The 16111-nt window shown below is 40.2% G+C and overlaps 1 long non-coding RNA gene and 1 pseudogene across 3 annotated transcripts in view; both read right to left on the bottom strand.

The window, feature by feature from the left end:
* LOC144369921 (uncharacterized) overlaps positions 1–10096 on the bottom strand; it is a 67927-nt gene extending 57831 nt beyond the window's left edge. For 2 of the 3 annotated variants that reach the window (XR_013429763.1, XR_013429765.1), the window contains exons 1-2: positions 9958–10096; positions 4635–4969 (exon numbers count right to left, since the gene is read on the bottom strand). This is a non-coding gene — a long non-coding RNA (uncharacterized LOC144369921). The remainder of the gene's footprint in view (positions 1–4634; positions 4970–9957) is intronic. The other variant, XR_013429764.1, reaches the window with a different exon arrangement.
* Positions 10097–15295: 5199 nt separating this feature from the next.
* Positions 15296–15724, bottom strand: LOC144369699 (gamma-glutamylcyclotransferase pseudogene; annotated as a pseudogene).
* Between the last annotated feature and the right edge of the window lie 387 nt (positions 15725–16111).

Here is a 16111-nt window from a genome sequence, read left to right as displayed (position 1 = left end):
AATTATAGGCTGTTTTCAAATTTGTTTAAAGTTACATTCAGATAAATCTATGTAGTTTAAGCCTCCTGGGATATCCCCCAGCTCTACCACACATACATGGAGCACTGTCCACAATTCCATATTTTTCTTTACAGTGTCAACAAATATATCAACATATGTATATACATATACACAGATACACATTTTGTAATATTTTGTTCCTTTTGACCTGTTTGGGGACTTTTTGAAATATAATCTTATATGGTCATACACATTCTTTAGCAGCTTTCCTACCTTAATTGCATCCCTTCCCCTGACCATCAGGAAGAAGGAAACAGCAGACAAGCTTGAGGATCAGAAGAACACCATCCCTGCTCTAGTCACTCTGGAACCTGACTAGCCTGCGCACACCAGCTTGAGGAAACATCAGCCCTGCTTCAGCCACTTGGGGGCTGGCTGATCAATGGAGGGTGGGAAATAAAACTAACTAGTAGGACAAATGAACTGTTTCATCTGCTGAGATGGCTCTTATACTATGATTCATTACTTCTGTCATGAACATAGTCATTTCCTTGGTGCTTACTTCAAGATTGATAACAATAAAACACATAGCTGACAATATCAGAAAACTAGTACATGTACCAGTTTAAATCTCAAAGGGCATTAAGGATTAGGATCCAAGCTCACTACTTGGTGGATTCAAAATCATAATTGACATAGTAGAGTTTATGCTATTAACTTGTTTATTTCTTCCATGTTTGTCTTCCCTTTACATTAAAACTATTATATCTGGGCTCGGGATGTGGCTCAGGTGGTAGTGCACTTGCCTGACATGCGTGAGGCACTGGGTTCGATCCTCAGCACCACATAAAAGAAAATAAAGATATTGTGTCCACCTAAAATTAAAAAAATGAAATATTTTTTTTAAAAAAAACTATTAGGTCTACTCTATAAGAAGATGTGTGTGTGTGTGTGTGTGTGTGTGTGTGAGAGAGAGAGAGAGAGAGAGAGAGAGAGAGAGAGAGAGAGAGAGAGAGAGAGAAACTAAGATATGATATCACATAAAGCTTTAAACCAAGAAGATAATGATGGCCTTTGATTTAAAAGATTAAATAATGAGCATCAAAAGGAGTAATGGTATAGTCCCCAAAAGACTCCAAATGATGAAGTCCCCAAAAAACCCACACCAAGTGTAACATATAAGCTTCTCTCCTAGCGAAGAAGATATTTTTTAAAAAGTTAACAGGATTTCCAGAGAGCTCATTGTGGTTTGAGCTCCTCTTTGTGGTAAAGGTCAGGTTTCTCTTTCTTGTAAATGTTAGGTCGGTAGGGCTGGGGTTGTGTCTCAGTAGTAAAGCACTTGCCTAGCATGTGTGGGTCACTGCTTTTGATTCTCAGTACCATATAAAAATAAATAAAAAATAAAGGTATTTTGCCCATCTACACCTGAAAAAAAAAGGTTGCAATCAAGCTTTTTGATGTACAAAAGTTACTGTTTCTGTTTTCTTAGTAAAAACTTGTGAAATCTCTGTTTAACCTAAGAACATTGAAGAAAAAGTAACTGTTATGTTAACCACCCTGTTATTGTGTATCCACCAATTGTGTATAAATCTCAGAGAATTTTTATACCCGGGGTCCAGAGATTTTTTGGCATTAGTCCCTCTGGATTGCTGCACCTTAAATAAGACTGCTTCCCCAAAATTCCACAGTTGATAATCCTCATCTGTCCTGCATCAAAGCCTGTTTGAAATGCTAGAATGTCCCCATTCTTGAAGGGTACACAGAGACAGTCTCTCTCAACTCTGCCACAGTATGAATTCTACTCAAAGTCATTAATCACAAAAGACTAAAGGGAGATTACATTCTAGTGACCTCTGGAAGTAAAGTTAGTATTGCATGATAAAACTTGTATACATGTATTGAATTGCTGTGATTCACCCCATAAAGATATAAAATGATATATCTGAATAAGAAAAATTTAATCTGGAGGAAAAATGTGTTTTGTGAGAAATCTGAATGCCATGTTTGCATTTTTGTTGTTTCTAATATTATGCTGTAACTATATTTAATGATGTCATTACATTTTTAAACCTGAAAAAGACATCCAAATTATATACCGTAATATTATTAGCAAAGGGAATATTTCAATGATTAGAATTTATGGTTTCCTGTTTTTAAAGCTAATATGTTTAATTGGAGGTTTGCAGCAGATACCAACTCCATCAGAACCTCAGTCTGGTGAAGCCACAATTTTGTGCCTGCCCAGGCAAGTGCCCAATTGTGCCTAGTTCTTTGCCACCCAGTAGATAGTGCTCTGACCCAGGGTGGTGGAGCCTGCATTCTAGTCCTGTTAGAGTCTAAACAAGTCAAGATGGCACCTGGCATTTTGCGAGAGGGAATGGTTTGTGAAGTAACGCCAGCGAGCCATTGAGTGTGGAGATTCCTTATTGGTTGATTGCTGTATCTAGTTTATGTTAATTAATATAAGCTGTGTGTAATGTATATATACCCTTCCTGTCCTACAATAAACGGCTCCCACTCCTGCTGTATCAATGTACACAAGTTGTTCATCACCACCCCCCTTCCCCCCCCCCCGGTTATTTTGCTGCAGCCGGACTATGGCACAGTCCCCTTACTTGTCTATCTTGGGGCAAACTTGACTGTTGTGCTCTGCTTTAATTTCTTATCTGGGAGGATTTTTGTCCAATTTTCCCATGGAACTGTTGGAGATCAGTGAGAAAATTCATCATTTAACAAAGTCTGGCTGGTTCAGTATGAGGAGGGGCATCATGCCAAAGCTAGCTCTGTGACTAACTCCCACACTCTACTTGCTTTCCTGTATGGTCCCTGAGGGTGGCAGGGGGAATGTTGTTCATCTGCCATGCAGCTTGCCGGCTCCAAGGCAAAGGGACCCTCCTCTGACCTGTACCTGCCCAAACCAAAGGTAGTCATTGTTAGTTCTCTCAGTGGGTGGGAGACATCAAGTAGTAGTGAGTAATAAACAGTGAAATGCAAAGAAATAACAGGGCAATATCATGGGTTTTCTTTAAGTTACTTTAAGGTGTTCTTTAAATTATTTTTTAAGGCTAATGGGTAATCAGAAAATGCAGGAAAAAAACAGGTATATAAATAAACACACAAAAAAGGAGGCAATTAAGAAATATATCAAGTAAGATTAGTGGGGTAATTACTAACTCTTGACAGGGTCAGCTGGTGTCACTGTAAAGTTAGACAATGGGATCTTCTGAAAATAGAATTTTATATTCACATATACATTCTTATGACCAAAGGTGCCTAAAAATATTCCTGAAGAGAAATTTTCTTAGTAATTCAGGAGAACAAAAGTAAATTCTGATTAGTCACTGACCCCAAAAATCACATTAACATAGGACTGACTTTAATATGATGGCCACTATGACAGTTCTGGGGAGGACCAATGAGGATGAAAAACTCTACCACTTGACATGAAGGAGCTGAACACCCCGATTGGTAAAGAGTGCTGAAGGTGGACCCCAGTTCTCAAGGCAACCATAAAACAGCAGTACATTTACAAACAGCACTATTTTATTTGTTATTCTCTGCTGGGAGATGACTCACTCTCATGAGAAGGCTCTTTGTTTGAGTCTTACTTTATTTTTTACTTATGAGAAAGTTTGACCTCAATGTGTTGCAAAAAACATAACCACACTTAGGATACATGGCCTAGTTTGATTTAGAAGTCAGGATAGACCTCAAAATCCTGATGTCAACATGTTGTGATTTTATAGCCTTATGACTGGTTTGGGACTAGTTGGTTCTTGAGACCTGAAATTAGATGGCCAGCCCCCAAAGGGAATCAGTGGATATGTGGAACTAACTTATGGCTCTGGGTTCCTCCAGGCTGGATGGAAAAATGTACTGTTGGGTACCTAAGAATGCAAGGAGGTGGACACAAAAAATAAGTCAATCTGCAAACATCCCCAGTCTCAAACATAGAAGGGGACTGTTTTTCACTGGTATGATCATTTAGCTTCACAGTTTACCCCAAAAATTGGTCTAGAGGATATAAATGTGGTACATGGAAGGTTTAGCCAAATATATTGAAAAAGCTTTCAATGACACTGAGAAAGGCATTTCTTTTTCCTTAATGTAGACATGGTACTCATGAAAAAAAGCTGTTTTACAACAACACCAAATGGCCTTGGCCTTGGTGTTCTTACCTTGGATGTTCTTACAGCAGCTCAGGGTGGCACTTGGCCTTGGTGTTCTTACCTTGGATGTTCTTACAGCAGCTCAGGGTGGCACTTGTGCCATCGTTCAGACTGAGTGTTGCATTTACAACTGAAAGATCTGCATTCCTGGCTGGGTGCAGTGGTGCACACTTGTATACTCAGCAGTTGGGGAGGCTGAGACAGGAGAATTCCAAGTTCAAAGACAGCCTTAGCAAATGTGTTTCTGTTGTTTTATGCCATCCAGTTTGTGGTGTTTTGTTACAGTATCCTTAAGATACTAATACATTCAGAGGGCCTGGGTGCATTTTGTCTTTCTCTGGTGCAAAATTACTGTCATCTTTTTAAAAATCTACCTGGGAACTTTTAGAAAAGTTTGCATAAGTCCAGTGTCATGTTAATTCAAGTGTAGCCTAAGAATCTAGAATCATCCACACAGGGGCCTACCTGGGAATTAATGATGTCAACATCAGAACTGAAAGTCCTCCTCACATAGTCCTCAAGGCCTGAAGTGCACATCTCGGGTAAAAAGAGGGAATCAGAAAGACAGGCACCCACATTGGAAGCCACAGGGAAACATGCCAGCTTCAAGTCAGTGTAGCAAGTATCGCAAGGACTTTCCATCATGGGGGCTGAGAAAGACTATAGGTGATGAAACAGAGCACCACTACTGAGACCTGCTTAGGTGTTTAAAAGCATGGACACCTGAAGAGCTGAGAACAAGAAAGCATGGGCCAATCTACTGGGTAGGCTGCTTGCAGGTCCACCAAGATAGAGGTTGCCTAAGAAAAAGCAGAATAGTCACCGTTAGACTCCCTTCCCTGCAATCTCAAGAGCCTGGCCCCCCTCACTCAGGCCCTGAAATCCTCATTTCCTTCTCTTGTGCAGCAGGTTTTTTTTTTTTAATAATTCTTGCAGACTTTTAAAATGTCTTCTGTACATATTTTATATCAACTTTCACTTATCAGAAAAGTAGAATAAAATCAGATCTAAAAGGATAAAAATCAGTTTTATGACCTCCCAAATTAAAAATAACTGAAAATGAGAATTAAATTGTTCATTCTTTGAAGAAATGTGAAGTCAGAGTCACAAGAAAAAAAAATCCATATTTAAACCCTTTTTAATATTTAATGACTTGATATCAGTTTCCACACAAGTGAAATATGTACTTCATATTTGAGATCTATTTCACTTATGTATATCTTTATGTGGAAAATGACACCATGCCTCAGTTAATAATATATGGGTTTATAAATATGGAATTAAAAGAAACTTACCCTTTCCCTTTGTGCAGCTCTGACTTCCAAATTAGCTTCTATAGAAACAAGTAAACAAGTGCCAGTACCAGAAGTCTGCCAATTATAACTCAGCTTTTACTTGTTGGATAATAAAGCCAGATTCCAAAGTTGGCTAGAGAGTTTTGTCAGTAGATCTTGTTTACAAGAGATACAGCTGTTTACCACTGGAACACAACCTTGCAGAGTATAACCATGGCATCCTTGGTTGATAATCACCTGTTGCCTAGTAATCATCATCCTGCATGGAAACAGACAAGCACTAGGGCTCTTCCATTCAAGCTTAAAATTCTTAACAAGCCCAACAAGCCTGCATTTCAAGGAGGTCTTCATCTGCAACTAGTTATGTTTAAAATTGGCAAAGCAACAATGGTGTATGAAGCCTATGGTGCAGCATTGCTGGTTTCCTCTTGAACTCCAGTGTTGTCATTGTGCACCGAAGTCTCCTGCAAACAGGAGACTTGTTCTCCTGTACTGGGAACAGGCTTCCAAAGCTCAAGAGCCCCTGTACAGGGTAATGCAGGAACTAAAGGCAAACACTTTCTCCTCCTTAATGATGCCTCCATTTTTTTTTTCTCACAATCTGTACTACCAACCAAAGCAACTGGGCCTGAGTGTGCATTCGTACCTATGAAACCGTCATGGTGCATGCACATCCAAGGCATGTGGAACCACAGGTCAAATAAGGTACAGATACCAAGTAATGGTTCTAATTACAAACGCTATCTCTCAGGAATTCTTCATCCATTCAGAACTAAACCCATCACTGCACAACTCCTAAGAAGCCCCTGGAGATAGAGGAGCTCCTCAAATGTGTCAGGAAAGGCTTTATTAACATCATCATTAACATTTAAAAAGCAAACGGAGCATTTCTCCTTCTTTTGCCAATTTGGTGGAGATGTTAAAAGTGCAAGATAAAGCAATTTCAAATTTTCTTCAAATTAAATACAAAGGCCAAACGTGATGGGTGAACAAAATAAATCAAAACTTAAATTTCAGCAACTCTAGCTTTTCAAACCAGCAAAGCCTCTGACTCCTGCATTGTGGTGAGGCTTCCGGTGCTTGCCCTGGCTTCTTGCATGCCAGCAAATAGCACCATTTTCTCATCATGTTGAGGACTGAGAAGCAAAGAATCCCCTTCACTGCAAACAAGGGGGTCACGGTAACACGAGTGATCCTTCAAAACTGACACACCGTGACAGTCAAAATGAAATTGATGGTCTCCCTGCTTCTTGCTCAAAACATACATGATCTGAGCAGCAGCAAGTACCCACTTGGCCTGCAGCAATTTTTAACTGAGTCATTTTATAAATTGGTTTTTAAATGTCTCATGTAACTCCAGGCATGTCCCCACTCCCACCTCAATTAATTTCTTTTTTCTTTATCTCAAATTCAGATCATAAATCCTGTGGGGTAGAATAAAGGGTTTGGGGCCAGACATTGCTGGGCATTGGGCTGGCTCCCTGAAGCTGGAATCCAAAGGAAATTTCCCAACAGCCCAGGACTGTATGCTCTAGACCGACTGAAGGGAAAAGAAGATACTGACCCAGCAAGCAAGGGGTTCTGCGGGGAATGCTCACACTGTGAGCAAGAAGGGAAGAAGGGGCAGCACTGGGCAGGGCCATCACCAGTATACCTGGATTTGAGGAAGTGCTACCTGTTAGCATTTACTAAGTGCTCCACTGAAGCCAGCACCAGCCAGTCCTCACAGGAACTGTGGAGTAATCTCCAGGAAAGTGTTGCCCCAGCAAACAATACTGATGTGCAAGATCAGCTCCTATCTAATGTGCTTTGACCTGAATACACCACTAATTATGTGTTGTAAAAATCCCTGGAGTAAGTGCAGTTATGATCCCATTTTACATAAGGAAAAAAAAATAGGTGAGTCAGAGATCAGAAAACAAGGCTGGGGAGAATCCAGCAAGGTCTGGCCCCAAACCTTTTATTCTACCCCACAGGATTTATGGTCTTGAATTTGAGAAAAAGAAAAAATAAATTACTTGTATTTAAAATGCCTGGGACTAGCAGCACTTTAAATTTTGGATTTTTTTTTCCAGATTTTGTAATATCTGCATAGACATAATAAGAAATCCTAGGAATGAGACTCAAGTCTAATCATAAAATTTCTTCATTTTTATATGTGCCTTAAACATAGAGACTGAAGGCAATTTTATATCATATATTTAATAATTTTGTGCATGAAACAGAATTTTATGGTATAAAATTTTCCATTTGGGGCCTTGTGTTGTTACCCAAAACATGTTGGATTTTTTCTAATTTTAGATTTTCAGAATGGGAAAGCTCAACCTGTCCTAACAGCTAACACATATGAAGGCAATGCCTGCCTCAGATGCTCCAGTGAAAACTACATAGGCTACCTTCATTAATCCCCTACTAGCCAAAATAGATCATATCACCCATTTAACAGATGAGGAAACTGAGGCAGAGAAGAACCATGTAGGCTAGAAAGTGGCAGAGCTGGGATTTGAACTCACACATTCAGGTCTTACCTCCTACTCTCTAACCCATGGTAGGTGTAGACCTGGCCCTCAGATGGTGAGGGACAGGGGGATTTTTTAATTTAACCACACAAAAACTCTCTCTGAATCTGGTGCTTCCTAGGTATATTTAATGATTTCCACTGCAACACTACCCTGAGCAGTTTCTCGTGTCTCCCAAGTTCTCCAGCTGGGGCCTTTGTTCCTGTTTTAAGAAGTGAAAGTGTGGGGACACCAGTCCATGCCAGATATAGTTTCAGATCTAAAATTAACAACAATGACCTAGCTCCAGCCTGACTCTGAAGAGAAGAAAGGGGAGAAGGGAAAGAAATAAAGAAAAAACCAACAACCAGTTCTTCACAAAATAGAATAATAATAAAGGTTCTTTCAAGTGTCGGGGCATATTCTTAGCAAGACCCTAACACCTAAATCAAGTCCATGCTATAAAAATGGCACAAAAGCCAGAAGCCAGGATACAGTCCTGACTTCCTTTAGGGAGACAGGGGATTTGCTGGGTGTCAGGACCCTGGGTGGCAGGGATGGAGCCAGAAAGTGCCTGACTCCCTGGCAGGCACATACTTCTGTCTGGCCCCCACTGAGTTCCATCTGGGAACCCTGGGTGGGGTTCTGGAGCTGGAACCTTCTGTGGTCATCATCATGCCTCTTGCTCACCTTCTCAGCTAATCTTAAAACAGCCCAAGGGCATATCTACCATGCCAGCCAGGTGGGCAACATGAGGACCAACAACCTGGGTGCCCAGTGCACTGAGGGCTGTGGCTGTCTGGATCTGAAAGCCACCTGCATTTATAAGAGGCCATGTGTCCCAGGGGCCAGCCCTAGCCAGAGTCTGAAAAAGGCAGAATACTAAGACAGGCCCATTTCTGAAGGATACAGAATCACCTGGACAGCTCAAAGATGCCCCAGGGCTTTGTAGAATCTTCTTCAGACTTCATGGCCACCAGGGACCACCCATCTAAAATGTATTTGACAGATATTTTTTAAGCTTACTGAGTGACTACTAGGAATCAGATCTTATCTTGCCCAGCTCCATTTTATTTCAATAAAGCACTTCCCCTAATAAACCCTTACATATTTAATTCCCTCTTGGTGCCTGCTTCTTGCAAACTCAGACTAGCCCCATGTCTCTTCTCAGTGTTACCCTTTTCTAGGAGCTACTACTTATCTCAGCAGAACAAATCCAAATTCCTAGCACTGGCCTCCAAGGCCAAGGACCTCTCTACACTTGAATAATGTGTTAGTTGGCTTTTTTGTCACTGTGACCCAAACACCTGATGAGAACAATGTAGAGGAAGAAAAGTTTACTTTAGTTCCTAGTTTTAGAGGTTCTGTCTGTGGTGGCTGAATATTGCTCTGGGCCTGAGATGAGCAGAATATGATAGGAGAAGAATGTGGCAGAGAAAAGCCACTCATCTCATAGTGATGCAGAAACAGACAGCACAAGGAGTCAGGGACATAACATACAGCTCCCAAGCACACCCCTGGTGACCCACTTCCTCCAACCATACAGGATGTGCCTGCAGCTGCCACCCAATAATCCCCTGATTAGGCTACAGCTCTCAAAGTTTAATCACACACCTCCTGTGTCAGCATCTGACCTTTTGGAGGACACCTCATATTCAAACTGTAACAACTACTAACCTTATCCCCAGCTTAGAGCTCTTCTGGTGGTTCCTTGAATACCCCAAGTTGATTCTGCCTTAAGGCCTTTGCATCTGCTCCCCCGCCCCCCAGTCACTTAACTGGGTCAAAATTGCACCAGCCCCCTCCTCAGCTCTGGGACCCTAATTTTTACAGGGCTCCTGGCCTCTGAAGGCCATCCCACCTGAGAGGCTTTGCTAGAGAAAGTGTGAGGAACAAAGGCCATTGGTCACAGAGGCACCTGGTGCCTCTCAGGCCCCAGGGGTCAGGTTTGGCTAGAAGGCACAAAGATGAAAGTCTAGAATTCCTTTCATTTACCTGAATCTGAGGGGGCTGCCAAGTGTGGAACATTGAGGACCGCTGCTGGGCCGCAGCAAGTGGGGAAGAGCAGCAGCCCAGTCCTTCCCCTTCGCTCCTCAGCTCTGCAAGAGCCAGATCCGGCGCTGGCCAATGGGCGCCTGCGCGGCGCCGAGGAGGCGGGGCGGCCTGAGTGGGGGAATCCCGCTCAGAGTTTAATCTCTCAGCGGGGCTGGGGTATTGGCAGAGTGCCTCCGCTCCTTCCTGAAGGCAGGAGGTACGCTGTGGCCTGCAGAGCCTAGAGCCACCGGAGTAGTGCCCAGAGGAGGCCAGCGGTGCCAGTGGCCCCAAGACCGGGGCATCCTCTGCCTTCTCTCCGCTTCTTGCTTCTGCACAGCATTGTCTCTTGGGAACCTAGGGCGCCTCCGCGGATCGCTGTTGCTGCAGAGGTGAGCCTGCCTTCTGGGCTGGGGGATCTGGGGCATGGAATCCAAAGGCGCGCTCAACACTGGAAATAGTGGCGAAAAATCCCAGCCGGGTGAGTCGTGGGCGCACGGTGGGGGTGGGGCGCCGGAGGAGCTGCAAGCGGTTGTACATTGTCTGTCATTTTTAAACCCCTGAAATTGAGGTTAAGTTTATTATCCTTTAAGATTTTAAATTACTAGGGCTGCTGCAGGGATCTGTGTGATAAGTCCTTTTGTTACACCCACTTTGCCACGTGTCTGTCTGCTAACTTGATCAGTCAGTAAGCTTAAAAATATTTATCAACATACATTTTAGATTTACCTTATTAGATAGTTTGGTGATTAACATATGTATGGTAATTGTTCTGGATAGTGTTAGACATCACATTAGGAAATAACTCAAAGCATTAGGACAAAAGAGTTTTAAAATCAATTATTTTGTGTCTCAGTTACTCAATAAAATTTTCTCTTCTCCATTTTGCCTGAGGAGAATCTTCCAAGAAATATAATTTTGGCGGTTTAAAGCTGTGGATCTCAAAGTATGATCACCAGCTAGCACAGGGACACCAGGAGGGAATTTGTTTGAAATGAAAATTCTCAGCTTCTACCTTAGATCTGTTCAGTCAGAAACTCCGGGCCCAGTTCAGCAATCTTTGTGCAGCAAATGCTCCAGTAGATTCTGATGCTTTAATCATTTAACTTTGCAGAACCATAGTGGCAACAGGGAGGATGAGGGTAAAATCCTTTTGACCAAAATAATCTTGGCAAAATTATGTACAGAACAAACATGTCCTTGTTGGCTAATTGCAAAGCAAGCCTTAGTTATTTTTAATGCCACCAGTGACATACATAGGAATATGTACTGCTAAAATGGGAAATCATTTAAATTCTTCATTATCAGGGTTTCATTATTATATTGCTATCTAATAAGCTAAAGAACTTCATTTGAACTTGACTAATTATATTCTTACTTTGTTCACCACTTTGTTACATTCACCACTTTGTCCAGTAGTGGCCAGCTGGATTGTTGACACATGTTTTTTCCATGGTGCCCTCAGCCTGTGCAGGTCCCTACTCAGAGGGGTTTTATATCTTAGACTGCAGAAGTAGTGACATCATCAGCATTAACTGATTAGTCAGCTTCTCTGACCAGCATCCTAAGGAGCAACTGTCCTGGTGTACATGTAAGAAAGTAGTTTTCTACAGATAGCACCAACTAGCCCTGGTTTCCATTGTGCACAAGAGAAAGCCAAAGTTCTTTAAGATAATACATTTGTGGACTTTCCAGCCCAGGCTTGTTCTCAGTGTTCCCTTAACTTGGCAAGGTTTTTGGGAACAGAAAGAGGGCATTCAGGGACATGGAGTTTTACTGTTCCCCTTTTCTTTAGGGTTGATACACTTTGATAAGCTATTATACAGATCACCATGGAAATAATGATACAATATTCTCATCTAAAATAATGAGAAGGCTTCATATCACTAGAACTTGTAATAAGGGGTTTGTGTCTCTCTATAATGAAGACAATGATCAATCTGCATCTTAAAACTTCATTTGGAATTAAGATGGCAATATAATATGCAAATCAAATTTGAAGATAATTATCATTGTAACTGTAAATCATTAATATTTGGGGCAGATAATCAGAAAATAATTAATATTATTTATATTATTTTTCCCTTTTGAACAACAGCTTTGGAGGGATTCCTGGATATGGAAAATCAATGGTGTTGCCACATAAAAGCTTCCACAAGTGTTTTGAAAAATCTCTATTATAATCGAGTGGATATCATTGATTTGTCCAAGAAACACAAATCAAGAGATACTTATCATGGTAAGAAATTCCTAATGTGTACTTAATAGAGACAAGAGGTGTAATTTGTTTCATTGATTTAGTTTTAAAATATAGTTCTTCTAAAGTACAAATCATTCATAATTTTGTTTATGTTTGTTATATTTTTTATACATGTTTGAAATGAATGCATGTTACAAAATCATGAAGTATGATCATATAATAGCTTTTAATACACTTTTTGTGGTGATAAGAACACTGAACATGAGTACACCTTCTTAACAAATTGTAAGTTTGCAATAACAAATTAACTAGGTCAGTGTTGTAAAGCAGATCTCTAGAACTTATTTATCTCTAGTAACTGAAATTTTACATGAGTTACATGGCAACTCTCCATTTTCTTTTCTCTCAAGCCCTAGTAACTACCATCTTATTCTATGCTTCTATGAGTTTGACTGTTTTAGATACCTGATCTAAGTGGAATCATGCAATGTTTGTCCTTCTGCAAATGTCTTACTTCAGTTAGCATATGGTTCCCCTGGTTCGTCTATGTTTCTGCATATGACAGGATTTCCTTTTTAAAGGTTTATGTGTGTGTGTGTCTGTTTTATAACCACTCACCTATCAATGGATGTTAAATTGTTAATGCATTTTGGCTCTTGTGAATAATGATACAGTAAACATGGGAGTGAAGTCTTTTAAGATCCTTATTTTCCAAAAGAGTACAATTGTGTTCTTTTACCTGTGAATATACAGTTTTCCCCATACCATTTGTTGAAGGGACTATCCTTTTCCTTTTGTATATTCTGGGCACTCCTCTGAAACATCTGTTGCCTGCATATTTGTGGATTTATTTCTGGTCTTTATTCTGTTTCTATCTTTATCCAATACCATTCTTTTTCAATTTCTGTAACTTTATAATATATTTTGGAAAAAAAAGACATGATTCTTCCTGCTCTCTTCTTCCTTCTCAAGATTGCTTTGGCTATATAGGATTTTATGTCATTCTATATGAAATTTAAGGTTATTTTTTATTTCAATAAAAATGCCATGGGTATTTTTGTAAAGAGTGGATTAATTCTGTATGTTACTTTGGATTATATTGCCATTTTAATAGTATTGTTATATCATCCATGAACATGACATGTATTTGTGTCTTATTTCTTTTATCTGTGTTTTGATGTTTTCTATATAATCCAAGTTTTTTTAACCTCTTTAGTTAAATTCATGCTCAGTATTTTATTCCTTTTGATGCTACTGCAAATGAAAGTACCTTATTAATTTCTCTGTCTGCTTTCTGTTACTGTGACAATACACCTGTGATAGTCAATTTATAAGGAGGAAAGGTTTATTTTGGCTCATAGTTTCACAAGTTTCAGTCTCTGGTCACTGGACCCTGTTGCTTTGGTCTGCGGAAGCAAAGTATATCCTGCAGGATGGTATGGCAGAGGAAGCCTCTTTGCCTCATTGTAGCTAGTTAGAAAAGAGGGGGCCAGGGTCCCAATATACCTAAGATACATACCCAGTGGCTCAACTTTCCTCTACTAGGCCCCACCTTCCAAAAGTTGCACCCCGAGTCAGTAGTACCACAGGCTGAGAACCAGGCTTCTAACACATGAGGGTAAAAGGCTTCAATTTTTTTGAATGCTATTGGTTGGATCTTGAATGTCCCCCAAGGGCCAATGTGTTGAAGGCTTAATCCCCAGCCTGTGGCACTAATGGGAGGCAGTGGTTAAGCCATACTTCAGGAGGTATAGCTTGCTATTGGTTGGATCTTGAACATCCCTCAAGGGCCAATATGTTGAAGGCTTGATCCCCAGCCTGTGGTGTTAATGGGAGGCAGTGGTTAAGCCATACTTTAGAAGGTATGGCTTATTGAAACTAAGCTAGGTCATTGGGGGCACATTAAGGGGGCATTGAGACTCCAGCATCCTCTGTCTCTGTCTTTGCTTCCAGCTGCCCTCAGGTAAACAGGCTTCCTTGGTCATGAGCTTCTATCATGATGTAGTTTCTCACTACAGGCCCAAAGCAACAGAGCCAAGCAACCACAGACTGAAACCTTGAAACTGTGAGCCAAAATAAATCATTCCTTCTTATGAATTGATTATCTCTGGTATTTTGTCACAGTTTCCTTAGAAACACAACAGATTTTTTTGTGTTGATTTTTTTTTTATTTTGCGACTTCACATTATTTTTTTTCATTAATTCCAATTTTTTAAAATATTTAGTATTTTTTATATCTAAGATGTCATCTGGAAGAAGAGATAATTTTACTTCTTCCTTTAAATTTGGATGCTTTTATTTCTGTATCTTGCCTAATTGCCGACTACAGTTTTTATTACCATGTTGGCTACAAATGGTAAGAGTTGGCATGCTATCTTTGTTCTTTTTTTTTTTTTTCCAGTTTTTAAAATTTTATTATCAATTGTGTCAGTAGTTCCCTTTCTCTTATTAAACTAATTTTTTAAGAAGTCCAGACAGAGCCAAGCAATTTACCAGCACCATCATCAAGTAAACTGCGAATTTATCCTTATCATAGAGCAAGAGGTCATTTAAGATCAGCCCAAGAAAACAGCTTTAAGTGTCCACAGGAGTACCCACATCCACTTGTCACTCCAGGACTGCACAGTCCCTTTTAAATGTCTAACTCTTCACCCAGCTGCTTTTTATAGTTTGAAATTATGGAATTACTCAAGTGAGGTTCCCCTTCAGAACATGGTTGTAAACAGATCAAACATGGAGATATCACAGATCCCTGTTATTAAATGTTAAAAATATTTTATATTTAGTACATAGAATATTCTTTATTCTTCAATATATTCTGTTATCTTCTAAAGAGCTTTTGTTCCCCCTTTTTGATAATGTCTTTCATTTCTCCTGAGACCTTTCCTTTGTAGTCATTTTATTGCCTTTTTTTTTTTTTTTTTGGAAGGGGTACCAGGGATTAAACTCAGGAGTACTCAATAACCGAGTCACATCCCCAGACCTGTTTTGTATTTTTTTAATTCAGAGACAGGGTCTTACTGAGTTGCTTAGTGCCTCGATTTTGCTGAGGCAGACTTTGAACTCATGATCCTCCTTTCTCAGTCTCTGGAGCCAAGGGAATTACAGGCATGTGCCACTGTGCCCCACTGGTTCTTTTGCTTTTAGTCTCTCTTGATGTTCCAGTGGCAAACCATTTTCTTTTGCACTTATGCAAATAAACTTTTTATATAGTGGGGATGGGTAAGTGTGTTCCTAATTTATCATCAGATAGCTTCAACAGGTTCTTTCCTTTCTTGAGTTGAAACTTTCATTTCTATTACAACATACATTCCACTTTTAATCCCATCTTGCCTCCATGCCACCTCTGACTTCTTTTGCCTTGGAAATTACCAAAGTCAAGCTTAAAATTCTGCAGGTGGTCCATGAGGCAGAAAGGTGGGTGAGGGGTTTTGAGGTGGCTCATCTCCTTCATTAAGTTGCTGCCAAGGTGAAGTACAGAAAACTCTCCTTCTCCTGGCCTGTGCCTTCCTCTCAACAGGAGCTAGCCATATCTAATTAGATGCACCATCCAGGGGGTTGGGAAGCAGAAGTGAAAGAAACACACCATAACCTGGTGCTGCTGCCAACAGACCAGGACTGGTATCTGCAGCACTGCCCCCAGGGGCTGGGGAAGACTCCCTTGATTTGTTCTTGATCTTCAAGGAAAAACTTTTATTTTTTTACCATTGAACATATTAGCTTTCCATAGATGATTTTTATTATGTGGAGGTAATATCCTTCTATTTTTAGTTGTTGGAGTTTTTATCATGAAATGGTGTTGAATTTTCTCAAATGCCTTCTCTGCGTCTATTAAGATAATTAAGTGATTTTTAGTCCTTGTTTTGTTTATTTATCATATTAATTGGTTTTCATATATTGATATATCCTTGTTTCCCA

The sequence above is a fragment of the Ictidomys tridecemlineatus genome, chromosome 13 (assembly GCF_052094955.1).
Source record: "Ictidomys tridecemlineatus isolate mIctTri1 chromosome 13, mIctTri1.hap1, whole genome shotgun sequence".
Lineage (NCBI taxonomy): Eukaryota > Metazoa > Chordata > Mammalia > Rodentia > Sciuridae > Ictidomys > Ictidomys tridecemlineatus.
The sequence above is the reverse complement of the archived record's forward strand: the minus strand, read 5'-3'. Positions and strand labels throughout refer to the sequence as shown.